The sequence below is a fragment of the Canis aureus genome, chromosome 23 (assembly GCF_053574225.1).
Source record: "Canis aureus isolate CA01 chromosome 23, VMU_Caureus_v.1.0, whole genome shotgun sequence".
NCBI classification, from domain to species: Eukaryota; Metazoa; Chordata; class Mammalia; order Carnivora; family Canidae; genus Canis; species Canis aureus.
Window position 1 is genome coordinate 36,916,452 of NC_135633.1, and position 17,753 is coordinate 36,934,204.

The 17,753-nt window shown below is 35.1% G+C and overlaps 1 protein-coding gene and 1 long non-coding RNA gene across 21 annotated transcripts in view; one reads left to right on the forward strand and one right to left on the reverse strand.

Annotated features, from left to right (window-relative positions):
- The window catches only part of DLG2 (discs large MAGUK scaffold protein 2), a 1,979,996-nt gene that overhangs the window by 1,065,817 nt on the left and 896,426 nt on the right, over positions 1-17,753 (reverse strand). The window lies entirely within an intron of this gene.
- LOC144295488 (uncharacterized) overlaps positions 1-17,753 on the forward strand; it is a 33,920-nt gene that overhangs the window by 6,001 nt on the left and 10,166 nt on the right. For both annotated transcript variants that reach the window (XR_013362629.1, XR_013362628.1), the window contains exon 2: positions 16,448-16,558. This is a non-coding gene — a long non-coding RNA (uncharacterized LOC144295488). The remainder of the gene's footprint in view (positions 1-16,447; positions 16,559-17,753) is intronic.

Here is a 17,753-nt window from a genome sequence, read left to right on the forward strand (position 1 = left end):
GGTACACTTGAAACTAATAGTATATAGTATGTTAATTATATTTCAACAAAAAACTCCACTAAAAACTTAACTCTATATATTCTACATCCTAGAGTACATTTTTTTTAGAAATAATCCAAAAATGAAAACTGATCATTTTTAACATGATTTTATTTTAGCAGTGGAAACTATGCATAATATCAATGTATGATACTAGGTCATAGTTAAGCAAACAATGGTCTCTCTGTGCAATTTAATACTTCTAAGAATTTTATATGATGAATATAGAAATGTATATAAAGTAATTATCATTATGAGAAATAAGCAGAAGATAATATATATGAAAATAAAAGCTTACAGAAAACACTCCAAAATATAAATTATAATATTCTGTATATGGTGGGTTGATATTAAATATTTTTTATATATTCTCCGATGTCTTCCGAATGTTCTCTATTAGGCATGGATGATCTTATCTTAAATAGCTTCATTACCATATTCCCTTTTAAATAAGTACATTTAAAAATATTATTTAAAACATTTATAAACATTCTTTAACTAAATTCAATTTGGTTAATATATAGTGTATTATAAGTTTCAGGGATAGAATTTAGGGATTTATCAGTTGCATATAACACCCAGTGCTCATTACATCAAGGGCTCTCCTTAATCCCCATTACCCAGTTATCTCATCCCCCACCCATCTCCCCTCCAGCAACCCTCAGTTTGTTTCCTAGAGTTAAGAGTCTCTTATGGTTTGCCTCCCTCTCTGTTTTTATTTTATTTTTCCTTCCCTTCCCTTATGTTCAACTGTTTTGCTTCTTAAATTCTACATATGAGTGTAATCATATGGTATTTGTCTTTCTCTGACTTATTTCACTTAGCATAATACCTCTAGTTCCATCCATGTCATTGCAAATGGCAAGATTTCATTCTTTTTGATGGCTGAGTAATATTTCATTTCACATATATTCCATATATGTATATTGTGGCTACTGTGAACATTGCTACTATAAACATTGGGTATATTGCAAAGCTGCAAGAAAATTATCTTTTTACCTTGATTAGTAAGTTAATAGCAATGGTGATGAATAAAGGGAACTACCTAAACTCCTTTAGGAAAGATGACAAGGATATCAATACTTCTGTCTCTACAATCAAGTAAAACAGTCACACTGGTCCTATAGAAGGAGAGTGGAGAGGAAAAGGAAATGATCTCTACAGTCTTGCTAAGGAAACAAGGAAATAAAAAGGTGAGGAGGGAAGTTGCAGGAAAAACTGATGGCTTAAGTTCTTTCTTTTGCCTATGTAACTTCTTTCCCTGATCCTCACCTCCTGCCCCCAGATTTATTTGAGCCCTACCTCCCTAGCAGGCCTTCCTTGAGCCCTCACCTGCACCAGTCTCTACTTTTGATGAATCCCATTTTATTCACTGAAAATGTAGTATTTTAAAGCATTTGTCTCTAAGTTTTTTCTACTTTTTAATTCTTTCTCCATATCCAGGATCTAAGGGCATCAAGGGCAGGACACTTATACATTCAACCCTTTGGTGTTTATTTTCTTCAATCACCTAAAACAATATGATGCTATGTGTACTTAGTATCTCCAGATAAACTCCTTTTATGAGTCACCCAGCTATCTCACTGTGAATGGGAAAAGACTATGATGTATTGAGTTAGAACTGTAATCCAGCTGACTAAATACAACTACTCTATATTTTATGCTGACCCCACAAAAAAGGTATTACTTTTTCCATTTGAGAGTCAGCAGCAGGTATACCAATAGAACTGGGCTTTATGAGTCTCTAAAGTTCCCATATGTTTTCCACCCCGCCAAGTTGATAGAGGTAAATAAAACTCAACTTCTTGATGCATAACCTCAGTTAAACTGAACCAAAACAGGCTATAATGATGTGCTTGTTAGAAAAGGTATGAATAAGATTATACGGTGATGGAAGAAATACCATTTCTTCAAGAACGTGATGCTACTAGACTTTATTTCACCCTGGCCAGGATTTCTAATATACTAACTGCAATATACTTTTTCTCTAAAATGATTCCTCTAAGGAGATAATTCCTACAATGTTGAATACATGGACTCCAGAGCCAGTTAGATCTAAGTTCAAATTCTGGACTCTACCCCTTCCTAGTTCTGACCTTCATCAAGTTATTTTCACTGAAGTTTATTAGTAAGCATCAGTTCCCATATCTGCTGAAAGAGACAATCACCTCCTAAGGTTGACTAGAAGCTGAAATATGATCACCAAATTTCAATTATGGTGCCTGACCTATGTGAAGGCCTCTCAAAGTGTTAGCAGCCTTCCTTTCATGGTAGCCCACACATTTTTTTGTCCACTGAGAGAAGAGTAACTCTTCATGTGACTCTACAAGACAGGCTCTCTCACACCTTTATTTCAGTCAGGAGACAGGGGAGGGCCCTGTGTCTGATAATGATTCATGTGGCTGTGTCAAGTTAGGCTTGAGAAAATCAACCTCTGACCCTGAACTGAAGACAGTTCCTTAGAAACATTTCTCTAGAGACTGTAAAAATAAACAACTGTATCATCCTTAAAGAGAGGACCAGAATCAAATTCCTGTCTGTACCAGAGCACCTAGGAAAGACAAAAGTAAAAATGTCCATATCTGAGCATTGTTTGTTTGTTTCTTAGTTTTGGTGCCAGTCTCTAGTGATACAGACTTGACCAAAGGCAGAAGCAAGCTGGCCACATCTGGTAACTGTTCTGAAAAGGCACTCTTCACACATTTTCATGCTGAAGAGTGACTCATGAAATTCAGAATGTGCTAAGATTTGGAGAGGAATGCTTCATATAAAATTAACATAAGCAAAAGGTTACTTGAGGGAACATTGCACTACTTTTTTAGGTGACCCAGTTTTGGCTAAATTTGGAAAGTTGGCAAGGCTGACTCTTCCCTTTAAAACAGATCTCACAGAAACACAAGATACTATGAAGCCTTGGGGCCCAGATCTTTGCTGGGGCAGCAATAGTGAGCAGGGCATTTTTGAAAAGCCAGAAATTATGGATGTGTCTGGTCACCTCAGGCTGCCATTGAGTTCACAGTTTCCTAGAGCATGGTTTATGAGGAAGGAATCAAAAGAAGAGACTCAGAAACTACAAATTGTTCAACAAAAACTCAAGTAGTATAAATATAGGCCAAACATATTTTAAGTACTATACAAATGTTTATTCCTCTAACAACCCTACAAGATGCTTACTATTATTATATCCATTTTATGGGTGAAGAACTCAGAGACGCTAACAAAGCTAGTAAATGGCAGAACCTGGATTCAAAAAAGTAGTTGGGTTCTAAAACACTGTTTTCTTGATCCCTAGACTGCCTTTTAACATGTGATGTTAGTACATGTAGTAAGACAACACCTACAGTTTGACAATTGTCTGTGAGAGGCAATGTACTGGAGTGGTTTAGAATGCTGACTCCAGAGCAGACTGTTTGACTTGAATCCTGTATTCCGTGCCCAGGAGCTAAGTGTTCATTGGCAATTTAGTTCATTTCTCTATACTTAGGTTTCTTCATCTATAGGTTGGGTACAGTAACAGACCCTATTTCTTTGGATTTGAAGGATTAAATGAGTTAACACATATGAAGTACTCAGAACAGTACTGTTGCATAGTAATTGTTAGCTATTACTGTTTATTAAGAAAGAGATACTATCTTGTTTCAGGGTTACAAAAGAAGCGTCATGATTGGATTGTTTGTTTCTTTGCTGTTGAGTTTAATCAGTTCTTTATAGATCTTGGATACTTTATCTGATACGGCATTTGCAAATATCTTCTCCCATTCTGTAGGTTGTCTTTTAGTTTTGTTGACTGTATCCTTTGCTGTGCAAAAGCTTCTTATCTTGGTGAAGTCCCAATAGTTCATTTTTGCTTTTGTTTCTCTTGCCTTCATGGATGTATCTTGCAAGAAGTTACTGTGGCCAAGTTCAAAAAGGGTGTTGCCTGTGTTCTCCTCTAGGATTTTTATGGAATCTTGTCTTACATCATGAAATGGGCAAAAGACATGAAGAGAAATCTCACAGAGGAAGACATAGACACGGCCAACAAGCACATGCGAAAATGCTCCGCATCACTGGCCATCAGGGAAATACAAATCAAAACCACAAAGAGATACCACCTCACAACAGTGAGAATGGGGAAAATTAACAAGGCAGGAAACCACAAATGTTGGAGAGGATGTGGAGAAAGGGGACCCCTCTTGCACTGTTGGTGGGAATGTGAACTGGTGCAGCCACTCTGGAAAACTGTGTGGAGGTTCCTCAGAGTTAAAAATAGATCTGCCCTATGACCCAGCAATTGCACTGCTGGGGATTTACCCCAAAGATATAGATGCAGTGAAACAGCAGGACACCTGCACCCCAATGTTTATAGCAGCCATGTCCACAATAGCCAAACTGTGGAAGGAGCCTTGGTGTCCATCAAAAGATGAATGGATGAAGAAGTTGTAGCATGTGTATACAATGGAATATTACTCAGCCATTAGAAACGACAGATACCCACCATTTGCTTCGACGTGGATGGAACTGGAGGGTATTATGCTGAGTGAAATAAGTCAATCAGAGAAGGGCAAACATTATATGCTCTCATTCATTTGGGGAATATACAAAAATAGTGAAAGGGAATAAAGGGGAAAGGAGAAAAAATGAGTGGGAAATATCAGAAAGGGAGACAGAACATGAAGACTCCTAACTCTGGGAAATGAACAAAGGGTGGTGGAAAGGGAGGTGGGCGGGGGGTGGGGGTGACTGGGTGACGGGCACTGAAGGGGGCACTTGGGATGAGCACTGGGTGTTATGCTATATGTTGGCAAATTGAACTCCTATAAAAAATAAAATAAAATAAAATAAAATAAAATAAAATAAAATAAAATAAAATAAAATATAAAATAAAATAGGAATGCCATTACATGAAAGGCATTCTTCTTTATGTTTGACTAGGAATCATCTCTACCTTCCATAAGCATACTGGTCCCATGTATCTTTATGTGAGGTGAAACTAAAACTTTAGAGACCACTCTTTCTCCACATTAAAAGACCTTTTCATATTCTTTTTTCCTGAAAAAAACAAACAAACAAAAAACAAAAGAAGCACCATAATTCTCACTGATTTTTGTGAGAAGACATGTATAGATGGAAGAACACGAGTTTTAGTGTTTGATAGATTCTGAAGGTCTCACCTCCAACTCAGGCTGTAACCTTGGGAGAATCATCTAATTATCCCGAGACTTAGTTTCTCCATTTCCAGAGTGGGTCAATATACCCCTGCCACAGGTGAGGTGAGAATTAAATGAGATAATGTATATAAATATATGAAAACTGTAATCTGGTCAATAATCAAATAAGGTACCAGATTCCCTGCCTTCTCCAACAATTATACCTTTATAAATTTATGACATACTAAATCTTGTATGTAAAGATATGTATGTAAGAATAATCACTGCAGTAATTTTATAAAAGAAAACAGCTGGGGGCACCTGGGTGGCTCAGTGGTTGAGTGTCTGCCTTTGGCTCAGGTAGTGATCCAGAGTCCTGGGATCAAGTCCCGCATTGGGCTCCCTGCATGGAGCCTGCTTCTCCTTCTGCCTATGTCTCTACCTCTCTTTGTCTCTCATGAATAAATAAATAAAATCTTTAAAAAAGAAAAAAGAAAGAAAGAAAATGGCAGGAAATGACCCAATGTCATTTCAGTGACATTGATTAGTGTCATCCCAGTGAGGCATTGATTAAATACACCGGAGTTTAGATATAAGATACACAGATAATACTGAAAGAAAAAACTTTTTACTGTGCTGCCTTTGAAAATTGCCAATAATATGTGTTTTCTTCCTTATGCTTTTATATTTTTTCAACTTTTCTGTAATAAATATATTAAGACAGTTACAATTAATAATAATTATTGTTCTATATCGAGCATATATTACTTTTGTAATCAGAAAAAAATACTTAAAGGAATATTTAAGCAGTACTTTTTTTTTTTTTTTTTTTGCTCTGGATAATTATGAGTCTTTCATTTAAAGGAAACATTAAAAAACAAACAGGGGAGCCTGGGTGGCTCAGTCGGTTAAGCATCTTCCTTCAGCTTTGGTAATGATCTTGGAGTCCTGGGATGGCCCTGCGGGGGGTGGGGAGAGGAGTTAGGAATCCCTGCTCAGCAGGGACCCTGCTTCTCCCTCTCCCTCTGTTGCTGCCCCTGCTTGTACTCTCTCTCCTCTCTCTTTCTCTAATAAATAAATACATAAAATCATGAAAAACAAAGAAACAAATTTTCACCAGTATGGTTATCACCAGTATTAGGTCATGAAAGGTCCTACATAGTGATCCAAACCAGAAATACCTTAAAGGAGGTATCAGGTGGCTTGTTAGGCTCTGTGAACTGAAAGACAAGAAATGTTCCAGTACTGATGAAGTAAATCAAGAAGTAGTAAGCCAATGTGGGAACCTGAGCTATCAGGTCAATGGCAAACCTTTCAATGACTTAGCCCCAGGCATGCTGACAATGCCTTTACCACTCTTAGACTTACTACCCTGATCTCATCAATCCAGCCTTTTTAGATTCAGGCCATCCACCTCTTCTGGAAAGGCAGCCTAAAGAAAGGGCAGCAGCTTGAGTAAGCAGCCCTGGCCATTCACTCCCAGACAAGCATCATAGTCAAACATATATCCACGGAGTGCTGTCATCCTTTCTGTCCTTTTGGTATCTTATACTTGCTATTTACTTGAGCATTCTCTGCCCTATGTTTCTTCACCTGGATCTTCCTTTTCCACTGGCCAGCTGGGATGCCACTTCCTTCAGAGTCTAACCTAATGCTTCAGGCTGGGATACATGTATATGATCCCCAAGGTACATGCCTCTGGCTCTGCTAATCACCAATATTCTAATTTATTATTTATGTACTGGTTTCTCAAAAAATACTGTAAGATTTTGAAGACAGGCATTATGTATTACTCATAGCTTTCCCCTTAATACAAATCCAATATTTGACATATAGTTCAAGCTCAGTAAATGTTTCATGAAGTGTATGAATAAATGAACAGTGAACTCAATAATAATAAATAACTCAAAGGTCCACATGATACTTTGTACTTTCTCAATAGGAAAACAATGAACAAACAAACAAAACAAACAAAACAAAAACCCACCATTGACTAAGAAGGAAAGGAAGCAAGAATCTACAAGTAAGGGGATGAACAGAGCAGTTGGCTATTGAACAGGATGACTAGTAGCACATACAGACAACAGGGATAGTTCATGAGGTCTCTGGAAACCTGATAGGGTCAGATGCTTAAAGAACCTTAAAACTTCCAACACTATTGATCTCCTGCCTGTTACTCCTAGTTCTACAACTCTAATTGTTGCCCATATGCCTCTATGTTATTATTTTTATTAGCAGCCCGGGTGATGGTACCTAGAAAACAGTGATTACAATCATAAGAAGAAGTAGCTAGAGAATCTGCTATACACTTATCTTATCTCTCATAAGAACATTTACACTAATAGGGAGTGAACTACAGATATCTTCCTATGCCATTCTTGCTCAGTGAAATATTATTTCACCATTAGTAGATTCTAAAGAGAAAGGAAATGATACCTAAAAGTTTTCACCAAAGATGTTCATTGCGATGTTGTTGTGTATATACCAGCAAAATATTGGAAGGAATCTAAACATACAGCAAATCAGAATAGTTAAATTAACTGACACAATGGGACTATTATAGTAAGATTTTTCCCCAAGATATATAATTTTTACATCTTTATTGAAATTTAATTGACTTAGAATAAACTACATATTTAAAATGTACAATTTGAGGAGTTTTGAGTTATATAAATTCCTGTGAAACTATAAGTCTAATCAGGATAATTAAAAAGCTTCCTTGCGCGTGCATCTTTGTAATCTTTATCTCCCACCTTTTCTCATTTTTAACCAACTAATTTTCTGTTTTCTGTCAGCATAATTTGAGTTTTCCACAATTTCATATACTCTTTTTGTCTGGCATCTTTTATTCAGCATACTTATAAATCTATAAGCTTATCAAAATAAGCTTATAAAACTATAAAATAAATCATAGTTTATTCCTTCTTGTTGCCGAGTAGTATTCCATTATATGGGTATGTCACAATTTTTTTATCCATTCTTCTGTTGGTGGTTTTTGGGTATTTCCACAATTTTGCTAATATGAATAAAGCTGCTGTAAACATTCAAGTACAATTCTTCATGGACTTAGGTAGGCATATTCCTTCCTTTTGCCTCAGTAAATACCTAAGCAAAGTGACTGAGTTGCTTAGTAGAGGATATCTATAAACATGTTTACGATGTAATACTAAGTTAAAAGGCAGGATTTAAACATAGCCATATGAAAAATGAAAAGGAGAAACTAAACTAAAACTAGAATGGTTGTTTCATTTGTGTGGGATTATAGGTGATACATTTTATTTTTTCATTTTATGAATGTCTTATAATAGTTATATTAAAGTATTTTAAAAATAAAGGGGTTAAGTAATAATCCTTGTTACACATTTACACATGAGGGATTTTTTGTATATATGTATAAAATACATGTATACACATACACATTATACTTCGTCTTTACACTAACGTCATGACATACTTAAAGAAACTCAATTTCACAGATGAGTCAACTGAGGCTCAGAAAGGCTAAGTCATTTGCCTAATACTTCATCATTAGTAATTAGAGTGACTGTGATTTGAGCTCAGAATTACCTAGCTCCAGAGGCCTTGCTCTTTACTACCTATTATGTGAATCCTTAATCATGTGCACTACATCACATATCTTTATAAAACAGAGTGCATGAATAGAACATTATGAATTCCTGAAGGAAGGATAATAAAATGATCGAGATTCCAACTTTGCACTGCAGTGCTCTGAATGAGAACATTGCAACACGCTGGGGATTGGGTTGATCTAATTTGAATTCCTCCAAGCAACAGTGTCAGGACAACTGCTCTCTCTTGAGGTACTAAGATTTCACACAATGTTCAGGATAACCAAACCAGGAAGGAAATATTGGTATTTTATATTCCATATATACCATTAGACAATTTAGAAATACCAGATAGAAGTTTATCACAATCATGCCAAGAAAATAACCTCTGTGATCTAAGTCATCAAAGAGAAGCTTAGTCCTTGGCAGTTTCCCCCTAAAAATTCAGATGAAACCAACAGCTCCAGCCAGCTCCCTTCAGAGAGAGAGTTACTGTCTCCACCATAAAATAGCTACATGGTTTAGGCAAAGTAGTGAATTCCCCCTGAGATTTGAATTATTTATCTATAAAATAATGGAAATAGTACCTATTAAAAGAATCCGTTTTGAAGGTTAATTGAGAGCACAATGCCCTGAATATCGTAGGTACTCACTAAATATTAACTACTCTTATTGTTGCTGCAGTTGTTGTCAATGCTTTTCATAAATGCCACAGGCTCAATGCCTAATTGCCAAGACAAAATGATGAGCTGAGGAAACTACAGAAAAAATTTTTTAATTCTTCTTTGGAATTCTTTAAGCTTTTTTAGAACCTGTTAGTCTAAGCTTTCCTATCTCAACTCATTTAATTTGATGGTGGAAATTCCCTGCCCAAGGACATCTAACGATCACACTTACAGCACTCACAGCAAGCACACACACACTCAGGTTGAAGTGACATCCAGCAGTCACTAATTTGGAGGCAGTCATTTATTTTTCCTGAGCCTCCTGTTCCTCAATTGTGAACTAGGCCCTTGCCTGCCTATTCCATCTCATGTTACTTCTGTGGTGCAGATGGAATGAGAAATATGAACACATTTGATCAACTACAAAGAACTGTACATATGTAACAACTGTTTCAGATGAAATGAGATAGGAGAAATAGAATTGTGTATCACTCATTCATTTATCATTTTTTTTCAATAAATAGGTTTTCAGTGTTTATTCTATGCTGGAACTCTGCCAGATGTTAGGAATACAAAAATCAAAGGATACTGAGCCCAGTAAAAAAAAAAAAAAAAAAAAAAAAACAGATTTATAAACAAGTAAATAGTTTTATTTTATTTTATTTTATTGCAATCTTTTGACAGAGAAGTATAGAGCTGGAGAGTTTGGGAAAAGGCAATAAAGGCAAGCAAAGCCTTTAGGAAGCAGGTAACATGCAACTGACACTGCAAACAAGCAGAAGAAACTGTGAGTGAAATGTGGAACAGGTGAAAAGAGTAAAGGTAAAAGGAAAAGGATTAAAGTTAGGGTTGAAGAGGCAAGGAAGAGTGGGATCATGAGGTGCCTACAGACAAAGGTTACACTGTTTGAATTTTATCTCATGCCAAACTAGAGAAATAAGTTCTATATAATAGAGAAAGCAAGTTAGATTTGCATTTAGAACAACCTTTTGTCAGTAAGGTCAACTGTAGTCAGGGAGACCATTTGGCTTAGAGTCAGACAAGTGCTAACTAATAAAACACACACACACACACACACACACACACACATTAATCGGTTCATTTCTTTATCTTTAAAATATCTTTCTGTCTACCTCACAAAGTTGTTATGGTAAACAGAATCATCTTGAGATTATGTGAATCAGAGTTTTATAAGATGAAAAACAGTATATTATGAGAGATGTGCAATGATCATAGTTATTCTATCTTGCCATTTTAACCATCTGGACAATCAATTCAGGTACAGGAGTTAAATAAATTGTGCTGTAATCTACATCTGCTGCTACAAGACTTTCAAAGTAGCCATATGAGCCCTGCCATGGTTCTTCATATTTCATGAATTAATCCAATAAGAAGGAAGTAAACATAACTGATAGAACTCTTAAGTGAAAGACACACTTAATTACTCAGCCAAGCACTCAAGCAAGCTCCCAATTAATAAAGATGATGCAGTTCAATGAAATATTTCCCCACTGATTTCTTCTGTCACTTCTAATTGCTGTGGGAGAGAGTTCCATAAGTTTCATGGAAGGTATTAGGTGTCATGATTATAATTCTGGAAGAGGGAAACCAATGAAAAGTAAGTATAGCTTTAGTTTTATTAGATGAGGTCAATATTCATACTTAATATAACATAAATTTGAAAAAATGACATGGATCTGTACCCAACACAGGCACCCTACACATAGTAGTCTCTCAATAAATACAGACATGGAAGCAGAGTCACCAGACCATTTAACACCTACTAACAACTGCTCTTGGTCATGTGAAGTATTAATTAAAAAAAAGAGTATGCAAATGTTCACCACTTAGCACTCTCATCTAGAAGATAAAGGAAACTGTATTTGTGAATGTACTTAGCAAATCTTAAAGCATTACATAAGTTTAAGATACTAGAATTTTTATTACTATTAGTTTCATTTTGAATTTGGCAGGGAATTTTTTTCCCTTTTTTGTAGCTGAGTATACTAAAGCACAGAGGAGTTAAATAATTTTTGCAAAGCAGCATTGCTAGAAAAGTGAATCAGATCTCATTGTCCAGTTCCATGTATCCCTCCTTCCCTTTCTTTTTTGTTTTCATTCACAGAATAAACATTACAACACCATCAGGGTGACTATATAATTTCTCAACCTAAGTGGGCACATTCAAACTCCAAAGTGAGTACTACTAATCATTACACTGAAAAAAACTAGAAATGAAAGCCAGGAATGTCTTGGGCGATCTAGCTGCCATCAACTGAATATTTATGTCCCTTCAAAATCCATCCAAAGTAATGGTATTTGGAGGTCAGAACTTTGGGAGATGATTAGGTCATGAGGGTGGAGCCCTTGTGAATAGGACAAGTGCCCTTATAAACGAACCCCTAGAAGCTTCCCTTACTCTTTTGCCTTATGACAACATAGCAAAAAGATGACTGTCTATAAACGAGGAAGCAAGTTCTCCCCACATACCAAATCTGTTAGTAACTTGATGCTAGATTTTCCAGGCTCCAGAACTGTGAACAACAAATTTCTGTTGTTTATAAGCCACCTAATCTATGAAATTCCATTATAGCAGTCCCTGAACTAAGAGATTAACATACTTGAACACCCTAAGTATTATGCACTAGAAATAGAGGGATAAATAAAAAGCAGCATTTTCTCTCAGAGCCTCATAGAAAAAAAAAATTAAGCAATGAACGTATTCAATATTGTAAAAGCTAGAATAAAGGTATGTATAGACTGTTACAGGAATTTAGAAGAAGGGCACCTAAACTGTTCTTTGGGGGTTAGAAAATACTTTTAAAAAGAAGTGACAGGTGCCCTGAAACTTAAAAGCTAAAGTATCCAGATAAATAATAAAAAGATCTGAAGTAGCAAAAAGTCTTTAAAAAGTATGACATATTTAGGAAATTTTAAGTATTTTAGTATTCAGTATAGTGAGCACAGATTCATATGGGTAAGTAGAGGGAAAGTAAACTGAATATGTAAAAAGTGATCTAATATTGGGGTCTTCATGCTTTTGCTTTAGATTGCATTTAATCCTGATGGCTACTTGAGGATTTTAGGCAGGGAATCAACATAATCAAAATCTGCATTAAATCATCCCCACCTCCATCAGTCTTACAAACACAGCACTCACTCTAGGGAACTCTCCTGCTGCAAATACATCCATGTCTTAATAAATTCTAACCATCATGCTTTTAATGAATTGCAGACATGTAAAAATGTGAGAAAAACCAGCAAGACCAAAACAAATAACAAACCATCAAACAAAAACAGAAAAGTGGGATGTAGGAAATGAAAGCCAGGGCTGCCCTGAGGGAAAATAATATTTTCAGATCCAAGATCAGAGAACATGAAAATCTAAAATTAAGCAGGACCCTCAAGAGGAAACAAAGTGGTTCCAATTCCAAAGAATCTTTTGGCTCCAATCAAAAGCAGTCTAATCCTCTGTGTAAGAAATATCTCCAGGTTTTGACCCCTGAAATTTCCCATTATTTAAGTTCAGCAAAAATACAAAGTCACCATTAAGAAGACATTAGGAAACAGACTACCATGGGAAACAACAGATTCAGACTTATAAGAAATCCAGATATTAAGATTATCAAATACATAACTTAAAAGAATATGTGAAAAGCTTAAAGATGCACAAGCACATATTAACAAATATCAATAAATCCACTATTTAAGGGATGCCTGGGTGGCTCGGCAGTTGAGCATCTGCCTTCGGCTTAGGGCGCGATCCCAGAGTGCCGGGATTGAGTCCCACATTGGGCTCCCTGCATGGAGCCTGCTTCTCCCTCTGCCTGTGTCTCTGCCTCTCTCTGTGTTTCTTATGAATAAATAAATAAATAAAATCTTAAAAAAATAAGCCCACTACTCAAGAGAGAGAGTATAAATAAATGTCTTTGACTTATTGATAGGTTAAATAGGTAGAAATTTAGCAAAGGTATAGAAAACTTGTAAAAATTACTGTGGTGCCTGGGTGGCTGAGGTCGTGATCTCAGGGTCACGAGATTGAGCTCCACTTTAGACTCAATATATAGCAGGAAGTCCGCTTGAGATTCTCTCTTTCCTTCTCTCTCTCTCAAATATATCAATAAAAATCTTTGAAAATAAAAAAATAGCAAACATAGTCTACTGAATATAATTAAAAACTTAACATCCAATGATTAGAAAACACACATTTTTCTCAACAGTGGCAAATCATTGACCACATTCTAACCTAAAATAAATTTAAAAGAATAGTTACCATAGAGTGTTTCCTGTACATTGTTTTATTAAATCAGAAATCAAAAACAGAAACGAAAAAAATCCCCATATTTTTGGAAATTAAAAAAAGACTTTCTCTAAATAATTTTTGGATCAAAGTAATCATAAAATAAATCTTTGTAAAAGGTTTTATTTGAATGTTAATAAAAAGGGCTCTATATAAAATGTTATGCAATGCCAATGTACTAAAATGTTTCCAAGGAAATGTATTTAATGCTAATATAAAAGAAAAGGGCTGATTCAGTGAGCTAATCAACTACCTTAGGGATTTATAGAAATAAAGAGATTAAATTCAAGAAAGTTAGAAGAAAAGTGATCATTTTAACAGCAGAATAATGAAACTAAAACAAAAATAATCAAAGTAAGCAAGCATGCAAAGGAAAATGACTTACACTAGAAAAACAAAGTTGGTCTAATTCTCACAACTCATTCAATATAATTAATCACATTAATAGAATAAGGATGAAAATCATATGATCTTTTTAATTCATATGAGGGAAAGAGATACTATTTATTATCAATAACAATATAAGAACTTGATGAAAATTTTCACAAAAGTTTTTTAAATTAATACTTTTTAAAATGTGAAATATTTATGGAAAAATATAAAATTGCTGCAAAACACTAAAGATCTGAATAAATGCAAAAACAGTGCAGCTTTATAGATATAAACACTCAATCTCAGAAAAGAATGAATCTTCCTAAATTAACATATATGTTCAAGCAAGTACATTGATAACCACAAGAGGAATTTTGGTGGAAATTTCCAAGTTCCTTCAAAAATGCAGACCAACAAATAAAACTTAAACAAAGCCAAGATATTCCTAAGGCAAAATAATGTGGAATAATTTGAACTATTAAACATCATGACTAATTATAAAGAATTTTAATTAAGATAGTGTGGATTTGGCACAGGCATAAACAACTTGACCAGTGAAGCAGAATAGAGAACACAGAGACAGGCCCACATAGTATAGGAATAAATTTTTTTAAAGAAAGAAATATATGTCAGAGTGTGCAGTGCAGATAACTGGGAGAAGAAGAAAGGGAGCCTATTTAATAAACAGTGCTGTGAGAATTATTTATTTATTTGGGAAAACGAACACAAAAGAATCAACATCAGATTTACTAAATATATATAAAAGAGAAAAGTTATAGTTTGATATCTTCATGATCTGAAACCGGAAGATATTTCTTAAACAAAAGAGAGAAAGTTTCAAGTATAAAGAAAGAATTGATATGTTTGAATACACTAAAACAGCTTAATCTACAATGTAAAAGAAGGTACCTGCAATACCTAGAAATCAGTGGTGTATCAGGCTCCTGCAAGAGTAAAGCAAACTATAAAACAATAAGAAGAAAGGAAATGCAATATAAATATAGGCCAACAGCACTGAACACAGAAAGAGAAACATGAATGTTGAATAAACATATTAAAAGATCCTCAGTCTTTTTCTTCATCCAGAAAATGCAAAGTAGGTAAAATGCACAATGGCATGTTACACCTCCTAAATAGGCAAAAATTAAGGTCAGTCTAACCAAATGTTATACTAGTGAGCCTGTAAGAAATGTCAGCTCCTCAACATTTCTAGCAAGCATGTGGCTAGGCACAGCCATTTTGGAAAACAATCTGACATTATCTTGTAATGTTTAACAGGTGAAAACTGTATGATCCAGTAATTCCAATCCTAGGGAAACTCTGTATACAGAAACCAAGAGATATATGCAAGAATGACTACTACTACTACAATTTTGTGATAAAAAAGACTGGAAACAATCTAAATCTTTATTGGCAGGAGGATGGATAAACAAATAAATAATTGTCCACATAATGAAATACTATACAGCAATAAATATGAACAATCTACTACCACACACATAACACAGATGACTTAAAAACTTTTACTGAATAAGAAAAATAAACTGCAGAAGAAGGCAGAGAAATAGAACTTGGGAATAGTACACAGGGACTCTCCCTCAAAGATATTAGTATTAGTCTAAGTCTTAACTTGGAAGAGGGGTTTGTGGTTATTTTTTTACCTACTTTATTATTTTCACATATATGATATTTTAAAATTTTATCAACTATGACATATTCAAAAGTGCGAAAGTTTCTTCATAGAATAAAATTCAACAGCAAGAGCACTAGCTACTGTGAAAGAAATTAATTGGAGTAGAGGAAGACTAGAGCAGGAGGTTAATTAGGAGGCTCTTGTAAGCCTGAAGAAGATGGTGATTCAGCTAAGTGTGGCTATGAATATGAAGAAGGGATATGTGTATTTCCTCCAAAAGGTGGGATCATTGTGTTGTATATCCACTGGCCTGAAAAGTGAATGAGCCTTCCATGGTATGTCATGTCATCTCATTTGTTCATTCACTGAGCTGAATATTTATGAGTCAAAATTAATTAAAGTACATGGAAAAACTTCTTAAGAGGTCACCAATAAATATTCAGAGAGAAATAAGTACACAGCAATTTAGAACATTTAAAGAAGGGGCTACTGGCTGATTCACTGACTGGTTGGTCAGTTCCTACTAATAAGCATTTGAAATTACCTGGGCAAAGGTGAAGGTAGCTATGAATCTTATAATGACCAATATCGGCAGTGACTGTGTCCTGTGAAGAGCATGGGAATGAAAGTGTGTATATGTGGGATAATTGGGAGGAAAGGGGGTTCTGTTTGCTTAGAATACTCTGAAGCAGAAAAATGTCAACATCTAATGCTGGAAAATAATCCTACTTACCCACTAGGAAGCATGAGTAACCTATAAACGGGAAGTTGCTTGTTGAAGTTGCACATTGATAGAGGAATTTTTTGAAGCTGCTTTTTGATCCTTCAAAGGCCAACAAGTAAGTGAAAAGGTAAGACCCTTGTTTATCACATTCCATGCAGAAGGATATTGTTTGGTGCAATTTACTACTTAATAGTTTATCTGCAGAGAATGTGTTGCTTTGTATTTAGGACTTTTGCTACAAAAGAAACCTTTGGAAAAGCTAGAATGATTGAGGGCAGAGAAGTGTCTTCTTTTGTGCCAGAAAAAAAAAATCATATTTTGGAGGTACCCATTTCCTGAATGACTTATTTCTTTAACAGTTTTGATAGACAAAAGGGTATAATTTCTAGTTTGCTACCAGAAATAGTCTTTCTTGACAGAAGTGTATGACTGCACAGTGTGCTCTGACAGCAGCATTGGTTTACTTATATTGAGTATCATGAGTGAACCAGGCCTACTTACATGCATTCATTTATACTGTTCGCTCCACCATATGGAAGATGATCACTACGATGACCTTGTCGTTCCTCAAGAGAGAGAATTGGAAGGTTTTCTGATGTTCCCAACACAAACTCTTCCTTTCCATATGCAAATTCTATTCATTACAGCTCAATTTAAGAAATATTCCTTCCATTACATCTTCCCTAAGTGTTCTAATTATATACAATCAAAAACAACCAGTGTTTATGTTGTGCTTTTAAGTTTATATAGCATTTTTATAGCTTATGTAGAACTTAAATCTATGAAAGTATAGCAGAGGTAGAGCAAGAATATTATGACATATGAGATAATAAGAGTCAGAATGGTTTAGTGACTTAGTATTAATCATAGATCTTCTGAATCCAAATCTCATGTTCTAAACCCAATACAATATTCTCACCTATTTTATTTCTTGGGAAATTTTCCCTACATACATTGTTTTGATAATTACTTTGATCATTTGTTTTGTTTTTTTTTAACACAATCCATACACATGGTATTTAATAAATAAATGTTGTGCTAAGTTTCCTACTTCAAATAATTAGACCAGTTTTAAGTTCTGGCTTCTTCCCAACCACCATGGTGTACTTACAGCCTTCCACTATAACAGAAACATTTTTCTTTCCATGTGTTGTACAAGTACGTCAGTATTGTAGTGCATAGAAAGATGCACTGTAATTCCTTTAGTTACTCATCATGCTTTGCTAGTTCCTAAACTAATCCAGTGACTGCAATATATTCATCTTTGTATCCTCAGTGCCTAGCTAGGTACTTTCACAGAGTAGACACCTGAGAAGTATTTG